Below are 10149 nucleotides of genomic sequence, written 5' to 3' on the forward strand. Positions count from 1 at the left end.
GCCTCAGACTCCCAAGTGCTGGAGGATTACAGGCGTGCCACCGTGCCAGGCCTGAAAATTTACTGACAGGTTCTTAATAGATAGTTGTTGACTGGAATTGGTAATTGAATAATGAAATTCATAACTAAACAATTCTGTAACAATTAAAAAAACAAATGACACACACAGAAAACTCATATAAAGAAATACAAATATAAGGACACATTCATTTCCACCTTAATGAAAAAAATTTAAATAGCTAGCAAATTTTTAAAACATATGTAAGCAACTAAGGTGGTGGCAAAAGGCGATACTCATCATGTCATGTATAATGACATGCATTATAGTACAGCATCACTTTCTGGAGAATAAATTAAATGACAGCATTATCATCTCAGGAAATTTGGAATTACTGTCAAAAATAAATATTAATTTCCTATAAATGTAGGAATTCTAAACTCTACAGAATTCATTGGAAAAAATAATTTAGGATAGAACAGATATAATTGTAACAATGGTGACTACCACATCAAACAGAAGTGACAGCTAGATGACCAAAGGGATAAATCCAGCTCAAACCAGCAAAGCCAGCTGGATGACAATTATGAGTGCAGGTGAGAAACAATGAGCACCTGATGAAGGTAACAGGAAGGACAGTCACTGAGAAAGAGAGACCAAGTCAAAATATAACTAAGGAGGCAGCACTGCCAGATCACAGTGATAGCCAGGGTACAGAAGACAGAGAAGAGGCTGGGCACAGTGGTTCATACTTATAATCCCAGCACTTTGGGAGGCCAAGGTGGGCAGATCATGAGATCAACAGATCTAAACCATCCGGGCCAACACGGTGAAACCCTGTTTCTACTAAAAATACAAAAATTAGCTGGGCGTGGTGGTGTGAACCTATAATCACAGCTACTTGGGAGGCTGAGGCAGGAGAATTGCTTGAACCTAGTAGGTGGAGGTTGCAGTGAGTCAAGATCGTGCCACAGAATTTCAGCCTGGCAACAGAGCAAGACTCTGTCTCAAAAAAAAAGAAAAAAAAAAAAAAACAAGAGGAGAAACAGGGGGATTGCCAAGTGAATGGTGAGTAACATGAGGGCATTCAATACCCTAGGGCAGGGGTCAGCATACCTCTTATTAAGGGCCAGAGAGTAAATACCATAGGACCTGTGAGCTGTATAGATCACCATTCCAACTATGCAACCCTGTTGCTGTAGTGTGTGGCTGTGTTCCAATAAACCTTTTGTATAAAACATGCGATGGGCTAGATTTACCCTGCAGGCCAAAGTTTGGTGACTTATGGGCTAGAGGACAGAGGGAAGTGAAGACAATTTGAGGATGAAGTTCATGGGTTCAATTTCATTTTATTTTGAATATTTTTTATAATAAAATGAAAGAATAGAGATGAAATCTCCCTATGTTGCTCAGGCTGGTTTTGAACTCCTGGGCTCAAGCGATTGTACCGCCTGTGAGTTCAAGTTTAGCAGGCCATGTCAGCAGAGACATTCAAGACGGAGATGGTAGCATCACTCTAGGGACGAAGAGATGCCAGCACTGAAAGCATAGAACAGAGTCATCAATCATGAGGTGACAGTTATGGAGCTGAGATGACCCAGGGAAAAGCTGTGAAAAGAGAGGAGACTAAGGACAGCTCTCTGTCCCAATATAAGGACGGATACCCAATGTTACTTCAGATCACTATGGCCCTGGAAAGGTAGAAACATTACAATCTAACCTTTTTAAACTCCTACTTTTTCTATCTATCTATCTATCTATCTATCTATCTATCTATCTATCTATCTATCTACCTATCTATCTACCTACCTACCTACCTATCTCTTGAGAGAGGTGGGGTCTCGCTATATTGACCAGGCTAGTCTCAAACTCCTGGCCTCAAGCAATCCTCCCATCTTGGCCTCCCAAAGTGCTAGGATTATAGGCATGAGCCACAGCGCCTGGCCACTAACCTACTTTTAATGAGGGCTCCTGTTTTTAACGTGAGGCTTTCATTCCCTTTTCCAAGATAAAAACATTGAAAGTTTCAAATTTGTAGGTGAAGAAGGAAATTTCCCACTGGCCAGAAAATGAGGCAGGTCTGAAATAAAGTGACTATCAAGTTGTCTAGGTTTTGTTTGTTTGTATTTTGTTTTTTATGAGACCGACTTTTGCTCTTGTTGCCCAGGCTGGAGTGCAATGGCATGATCTGGGCTCACCGCAACCTCTGCTTCCCGGGTTCAAGAGATTCTCCTGCCTCAGCCTCCCGAGTAGCTGGGATTACAAGCATAAGCCACCATGCCCTGCTAAATTTTTGTAATTTTAGTAGAGACGGGGTTTCTCCATGTTTGTCAGGCTGGTCTCGAACTCCCAATGTCAGGTAATCCACCTGTCTTGGCCTGTCTAGGTTTTCTTATTATGAAATATTTTACATGCAAAAACCATATAGCATATATATGGGGTGTAATGAATAATTACAAAACATATGTATCTATCCACATCTCAAGAAGTAATTCATTACCAACAACGCTGACAGCTTTTCATACCATCAGCATTAATCTCCAAACCACAAGTAAGGCAGGCAGCCCGCAACCAGATAAAACCTGCAGATATGTTTTATTTGGGTAATACAGTGGGTTTCTTTTTTATTTTTGGTTGCCAATATTTAAATATCAAGAAATCACATGGAAATCAGCATTCTGGAGTATCATCAAAAATGGAAGATGTGGCTTCACTACTCCCACATTCACCATGACAACAAGTGGCTAGAACTGAAGAGCAGCTCTCCCCTTTGAATGAACATGTACTCACCAGTTCACTGCAGTCCCCCCATTCCCTACTGTCCTACACCCACCTCCCACTTATTTATTTTACTGGCCCTTGCACTTGAGTTTGTGACCCCTGCTTATACAATATAACTGTGGTTTCCAACCTTTTGGAATATGGAAAACATTATTTAAAGTAAAAAAATTTCACAGACTCTCAATAGGTACTTATACTAAGACAGGTCCACAATCCCTACTCACCATTTTGAAATCCAAAAAGCTCTACAAAATAAGCTTTTTTTTTTTTTTTTTAACTTATTTGGCAACAAAAGTTGACCTGACTTGACATGAAGCTATGTATAATCTTTAGTAATCCATGAAATGGGAAAATATTCATACATTTTCCTACAGTAACAATAATATGTTTGATTATCAGGGGCTGTCCCAGAGCCCACAGCATTATATAACCACATCACATGCGCATTATTACTTTTAGAAAAATCTGAAACAGTCTGAATTCTGAAACTTATCTGGTCCCAAAACTTCCAGATAAGGGACTGCGAGTGTATTGTACTTTTAATATCTAACTTTAAGGAAAGACACACAGACCAAGCAGACAGGAGTATGATTTTTTTGAGTCAGAGTCTCACTCTGTCACCCAGGCTGGAGTGCGGTGGCGAGATCTTGGCTCACTGCAACCTCTGCCTCCTGGGTTCAAGCGATTCTTCTGCCTCAGCCTCTGGAGGAGCTGGGACTACAGATGCCTGTCATCACACTGGCTCATTTATATATTTTTAGTAGAGACGGGGTTTTTACCATGTTAGCCAGGCTGGTCTCAAACTCCTGACCTCAAGTGATCCGCTCGCCTCGGCCTCCCAAAGTGCTGGGATTACAGAAGTGAGCCACTGCGCCTGGCCAGGAATAAGATATTTTAAAATGGATTTGTACTTCATTAATTACTACGGCATCTCCAACATCTGAGAAAGGGAAATAGAACAATATAGGCAAAACATCCTGTTGTCTGACAAAAACATGTAAACTATATAACAAGGCCATGAAAGCTTAGATTGAAAAGCAGCTGCAATGACACAGGATTTCTTTCCACCCGTGCTCTATGCAGAGGCTGATGGAATCCACTTAGACTGAAGCAAAGCACACATTATCTACCTCTTCTCAGAAATACTGTTCAGAGTGCCCCTAGAAAAGGCAGAGTGAAGATCAGTGGGAGGAAAAGGACACAGTGGAGTTGGGGAGGGATGCAGAATGTTACTGCTGGCAACGTAAGGATAAGGTTTGTGATCATCAAATACAGGAAAGGCTGACTCGAGGAAGTGAGATGAGATTCATTCAACGCAGCAGCAGGGGACTGTTCTGGGATCAGCAGGTAGAGATGCATTTTGACTCTGAGAATTCAGTGAGGTAGTGGGTCCTCGACTCCTGGAGAAGGTCATTAGATCTCTGTAATGAGAATTTACAGCTGCTTCAGAATCAGAAACCTGGGTTTGGGTCCACAGCTCTGTCATTTACTAGCTCGATGACCCCTTTAATCTCTGGTATCCTCACTGTTAAATCAGGAATAAATAGCATCACGTCTGAGGCTTGTTGTGAGAAAGGAGATAAATGTATGCAAAGCACCTAGCCCTGCAGCTTCATAAGCACAGATGTTTAATAAACATTCGTCCTTCCCTGGTGAAGAGGCAGCCCAGTTCCTGTACTCAAAATGACATGAGATCCACCATTCAGAAGCGCTGATTCGGCCGGGCGTGGTGGCTCACGCCTGTAATCTCAGTACTTTGGGAGGCCGAGGTGGGTGGATCATGATGTCACGAGATTGAGACCATCCTGGCTAACAAGGTGAAACCCCGTCTCTACTAAAAATACAAAAAATTAGCCGGGTGTGGTGGCGGGTGCCTATAGTCCCAGCTACTCGGGAGGCTGAGGCAGGAGAATGGAACCCAGCAGGCAGAGCCTGCAGTGCGCCAAGATCTCGCCGCTGCGCTCCAGACTGGGCGACAGACTCTGTCTCCAAAAAAAAAAAAAAAGAAAAGAAAAGAAAAAGAAGCCCTGATTCAAGTCTTGCCTCAACCACTTAGTAGCTGTGCAATTTGGCAAGTTACGTTTTCTTCTAAGACAGAGGTGATCGTTGTTAGTAGGCAAGAACCAAGCCAGGAGGTTTAGCACAGCACTTTGTAAACTAAACCACACCATAGAAGTGTTGATGAGTATTACTATTAGACCTTTTAAAGATTTCAGTAAAGGGGCTAGGTGCGGTGGCTGATGCCTATAATCCCAGCACTTTGTGAGGCCGAGATAGGCCGATCACTTGAGGCCAGGAGTTCGCGACCAGCCTGGCCAACATTGTGAAACCCTGTCTCTACTAAAAATACAAAAATTAGCCGGGCATGGTGGCGGGTGCCTGTAATTCCAGCTACTTGGGAAGCTGAGGCAGGAGAATCGCTTGAACCTGGGTGGTAGAGGTTGCAGTGAGCTGAGATGGTGCCATTGCACTCCAGCCTGGGTGACAGAGGGAGACTCCGTCTCAAAAAAAAAAAAAGAAAAAGTTTTCAGTAAAGGGAAAGATGAGCTGCTCTTCAACAAATGCAAAGATCTGAAAATGTAGTAATATCAGGGTAAGGTACATGGAAAAATAAAATAACAGGAACTGTTAATTTCTGAGTCCTTCCAGACAAGCAGTTGCCAACCGGTGACCCACACATTTTGTTTAGTTCCATGGAGTGTAAGGGTAGTTGCTTAACGCAGATTTCAGGCCCTTCTTGAAAATTACAAAGGTGGACCACACTGGGCCTAGAGCCCCTTTGGTAGGTCCTGGTCCTCCAGGTCCCACTGACCCTCATCTGGCCCAAGTCACTGATTTTTCTAGCCTGGCCCTCTAGGAATTTGGGTTTGTATCCTTGGCTTTCTAAAAACAACTATCTGGAAAAGCAGTCAGAGCTCCAGAGGAAATCAATGCCGCATGAAACACTCCCCACCAGAGCCTAGGCACTATGCTCTCCTAGTTACGTTCCTCAAATTCCTTCTGTTTGACACTTTCTCCTCATACCTTCAAGCTCCTCATCCCAGTGTATTCCTTTCTCCCTATTTGGGTTATCACTTCTTCCAAAATACCAACTGTATCCACTGGATTATCTGCAACTAAAGGTTTTTAAGAAACAGTAACTTATCTTTTAGGCTGGGCACGGTGGCTCATGCCTGTAATCCCAGCACTTTGGGAGGCCAAGGTGGGAAGATCATGAGGTCAGGAGATCAAGACCATCCTGGCCAACATGGTGAAACCCCGACTCTACTAAAATACAAAATTAGCCGGGCGTGGTGGTGCGGGCCTGTAGTCCCAGCTACTTGGGAGGCTGAAGCAGCAGAATTGCTTGAACCCGGGAGGTGGAGGCTGCAGTGAGCTGAGATCATGCCACTGCACTCCAGCCTGGGCGACAGAGTGAGGCTCCATCTTAAAAAAAAAAACAGTAACTTATCTTTTTTCAGCAGGACTACGAAAGGCACATCGTGACCTTTATTGCTTGCCTGATTACCATCCATTCTCCCCACCTGCTAGTGACAGTGCTCCAGTTTACCTTAGGGAACCAGTACTCCTCCACTTCAGTTCATATGGCTTGAGTGGTGCTGACTCAAGTCCATTTCTGGGGAAGGGTATGGGACCCAGAATAATTCAGAGCCAATCCTGGGACTCTGTCACAGTGACTGGGAGAAGAGTTGTTTTCCCTCCGGGACTTGGAAGACTGGGGTCTCCCAGTGGACTGTCTCCCTTTGGACCTGCCCAAAGAGTGAAACCCCTGGATGTAGCCAAATCCACAGCCACACTACTCTTGGACTCTTGTGATTACTTAGGAGACAACTAATTCCTATCTTTGCTTGAGGAAGTTTTGGGTTTTCTTTATGACCAAGAGACCTAATCAAATACAAGTAGTATTTGGAAGCAGTGTTTAAAGACGGAAGACAGAGTCTCTGCTCAGATTTTTCATCTCTGGGAAGCTTTTGCTACCTGCCTCCATCTAATGACAGCTAGGTTTTGTTCAGTGCATTAGCTATCCCTCTGTAAGCACACATCTTCTGTATATAAATTATTTTTGTTTGCCTATGTTTCTTGCCAAGCATTCAAGCACTACCAAAGGAACATGGAGAAGTAGCTGTCTCCAAATCCAAGAGGAAGAAGACTTTTTAAACTGGCACAAGGTGTCTCCCAATTCTGAATTTCTAAATGTCAAGAACTTGCAGCAGCAGTTAAGTTCCTAGGAATCCTGGTTTTTGAGACTGCACCACCTCCAAATTCCCTCATAGGTGTTCTGAAATTCACTAAGCAAATCCGACTGGCTTTCATGTATCCCTTTATTTCTTGCTACCATGCACTTACAGGACTCCCAAAAGCGGGTCAACCCGAAAAGCCTGACAATGCTGCCCCCCCACAGCACAGCGCTCGACACAGCGTTAGGGACAGAAGTCATCGGAGTTTCAGCACAGGGCAGCGGTCCCTGGCTGGCTGTGTCCTCGGGAAGAGAGAAGGATCGGGTGTAGTCCTCGCAGGCAATACTCGCCGGGGTAGGGACAATGGGCAGGGGGCACCCGAGGGGTGGCTGCAGAGGAGGCAGCGGTCCGTCCCAGCTAGTCGCCAGGGGCCAGGGGGCTACTGAGCGACAGTTGGGGTCCCGCTGGCCTCGGGCTGGGTCGCCGGAGCCGACCCGCCCATGGTCAGGTTGGCCACCTGTTAATTGAGGTTGAACTGCTTCTTCACAGCAGCGGCGGCAGCCCGCGGGGCTCCGCCTGGCAGGCAGGCCTACACCCAAACAGCTCCCTCATGGCTTCACAGCTAAGGCGACCGACAGCATCTGCTGCGGCTACCCGGGCCGTGGACCTCGCTCTCTCGCGTCACTTCCGGCGCGCCGTCCACCCACCCTCTGGGCCGACCGTTCGGGGCCGAGGCCAACCGAGCCGAGCCGAGCCGAGCTGGACCGATCGGAGCCGAGCCCCGACGAGCCCGATCCGGCGAAGATCGCGAGGAGCAGAGAGCAGAGCAAAGCGGCGTCTGCGGGACTTTGCCCCAGCCCTTGACACCTCACGTTCAGCGACGCCATCCACCCACCCTCGGGCAGATGGTGGCTGAGAGGCCCTTGAAACAGGCAGAACATATTAGCCAAAACTATAATAGTCAAATATTTACCACATTGAAATTTAGTGGGATTCCCATGTATTTTAAGGGTTCCCTCCACTCTTCCGAAGTCCAAGTCACGTGGTTTTTGTCTCCATCAGATCACTTGTGGTGTGAATCTTCAGGGAAGTTACCGGGAAAGGGAGACCAGGAGCCTGCCCTGTGGGTGGTCATCCTCCTCCCCACGGGAATGCCAGGTAATCTCCCCAGTGTTGGGGTCCACTCCAGGTAAGTTCATTTTGTTTAGGGTCCAGCTGGGGCTATTGAGCCCCTTGATCGAATGCAAGCAACACTGAAACAAAGCCCAGGGTTGTCGGTTTGGGGTTTTTCATCCAGAGGGAAGTGGAACAACAAATGGCATTCCCTGTCCATTTTATTTTTTTCATCATCAGTGACTAGGCCACTGACTGTCAGGGATGTGCATTTCTTAGGGGTCAGGAGAACAGAGAGCAGCAGCAGGGCAACAGTGCCACAGGAAACATCACTACCCTTGCTTGAACAGTTACTGTTAGGACACAGGCAGGTAGCTATTACTAAATCTTCCCGGGGTGATGGATGATGGTCTCCTTCCTTGCCACAAATAACACAAAGGATTGTTCCCAGGACTGTGCTGGGGGCACACTTTTCTAATAGTGTCTCTATGGCTGTCCCAAGCAGCTAGTGATGGTCACAGGGCTAGATGCAGTGACCAAAAAGTTCTAACCTGAACATCAATGAGTGGAACTCAAGCACCCACCGGTTAGGATGTTGTGTTGCTGCTGCCCCAGGTGGGAGCCTCAGAGACCACGTGGCAGACACACAGGCCACACCTGATGGCACCTCCCAAGTTCAAGTGTGGCAAAAAAAGCGAGCTCTGCTAATAAACTGAGCAACTTCCATTCAACTCCTGGGATTCATTCTGATTGGAACAACCTGGTTAGCACTTCCCCCAATCCCCACCACCCTCTGAATCATGGCAAGGTGATTTTGGGTGCTAGTTGGCTAGACCTTGGCAAGTTTCCACCCCTAGAATCAGGCAAGGAGGGTCGCTTTTTTTTTTTGTCCGAGACAGTTTCGCTCTTGTTGCCCAGGTTGGAATGCAGTGGCACAATCTCAGCTCACTGCAACCTCTGCCTCTTGGGTTCAAGAGATTCGTCTGTCTCAGCCTCCCGAGTAGCTGGGACTACAGGCGTGCACCACCATGCCTGGCTAGTTTTTGTATTTTTAGTAGAGATGGAGTTTCACCATGTTGGCCAGGCTGGTCTCGAACTCCTGACCTCGTGATCCGCCTGCCTCAGCCTCCCAAAGTGCTGGGATTACAGGCGTGAGCCACCGCGCCTTGCCAAGGAGCCTGTCTTGATTCACGTGGACTGAAAGGGGAGAGGCTTAGTTTTCCATAAGAAGCTCTAGCTTTTTTTTTTTTTTTTTTTTTTTTCCTGAGACAGTTTCGCTTTTATTGCCCAGGCTAGAGTACAATGGCATGATCTCAGCTCACCACAACCCCCGCCTTCAGGGTTCAGGCGATTCTCCTGCCTCAGCCTCCCGAGTAGCTGGGATTACAGGCATGCGCCATGATGCCTGGCTAACTTTTGCATTTTTAGTAGAGATGGGGTTTCACCATGTTGGTCAGGCTGGTCTGGAACTCTTGATCTAAGGTGACCCACCTACCCTGGCCTCCCAAAGTGCTGGGATGACAGGCGTGAGCCACCGTGCCCAGCCCACTCTAGGTATATATATATATATTTTTTTATAGAAGAAAGAGATACTGGAGAGTCAAAGTAACAATTGTCCATTGTAGCCTTTTGGGGAGAATTTCCATGGTGAATGCCTAGCTTTTGGCCCACAATATTAATGTCCAAAGAGCTTTTACACTTCCATGACTCTTCTCTTGACTTTGCCAAAAGATGCAGTTTAGTTGGCAGTGAACTTTCTCTGGCTGGGATATGGCTCAGACTACCCCAGCATTGTCTCATGCAATAAGGTATCATTTAGCTTGAGATGGCTAAGCTTGCAATCTCCGGACTCCCCTCTGTCATAAACTTTCAGATCCTCAACCAGAAACTTACATGGAATGAGCTAGCCCTGGAGGTTAGCTGGAAGAAGACTTTGAGATGACCAAATTCCTCTGAATCACCAGCTATTTTGAATCAAAGGCTCATCCAACAACAAAAGTGTATGAACCCATCTGCCTCTGCCTTCTTCCAGTCACCCTCAATCTCACAGTCCAGAACTATGGGATTAACACCGTATAGC

The 10149-nt window shown here is 46.2% G+C and overlaps 1 long non-coding RNA gene across 1 annotated transcript; it reads right to left on the reverse strand.

Annotated features, from left to right (window-relative positions):
• Positions 1-1416: 1416 nt before the first annotated feature.
• Positions 1417-7617, reverse strand: LOC108538824 (uncharacterized). The gene is made up of 3 exons (XR_001888197.1): positions 7474-7617; positions 4065-4199; positions 1417-1536 (listed from the first exon to the last, which is right to left on the reverse strand). It is a non-coding gene; the product is annotated as an uncharacterized LOC108538824 (long non-coding RNA).
• Positions 7618-10149: the final 2532 nt, after the last annotated feature.

The sequence above is a fragment of the Rhinopithecus bieti genome, unplaced genomic scaffold (genome assembly GCF_001698545.2).
Source record: "Rhinopithecus bieti isolate Rb0 unplaced genomic scaffold, ASM169854v2 scaffold_13348, whole genome shotgun sequence".
Taxonomy (NCBI): Eukaryota; Metazoa; Chordata; class Mammalia; order Primates; family Cercopithecidae; genus Rhinopithecus; species Rhinopithecus bieti.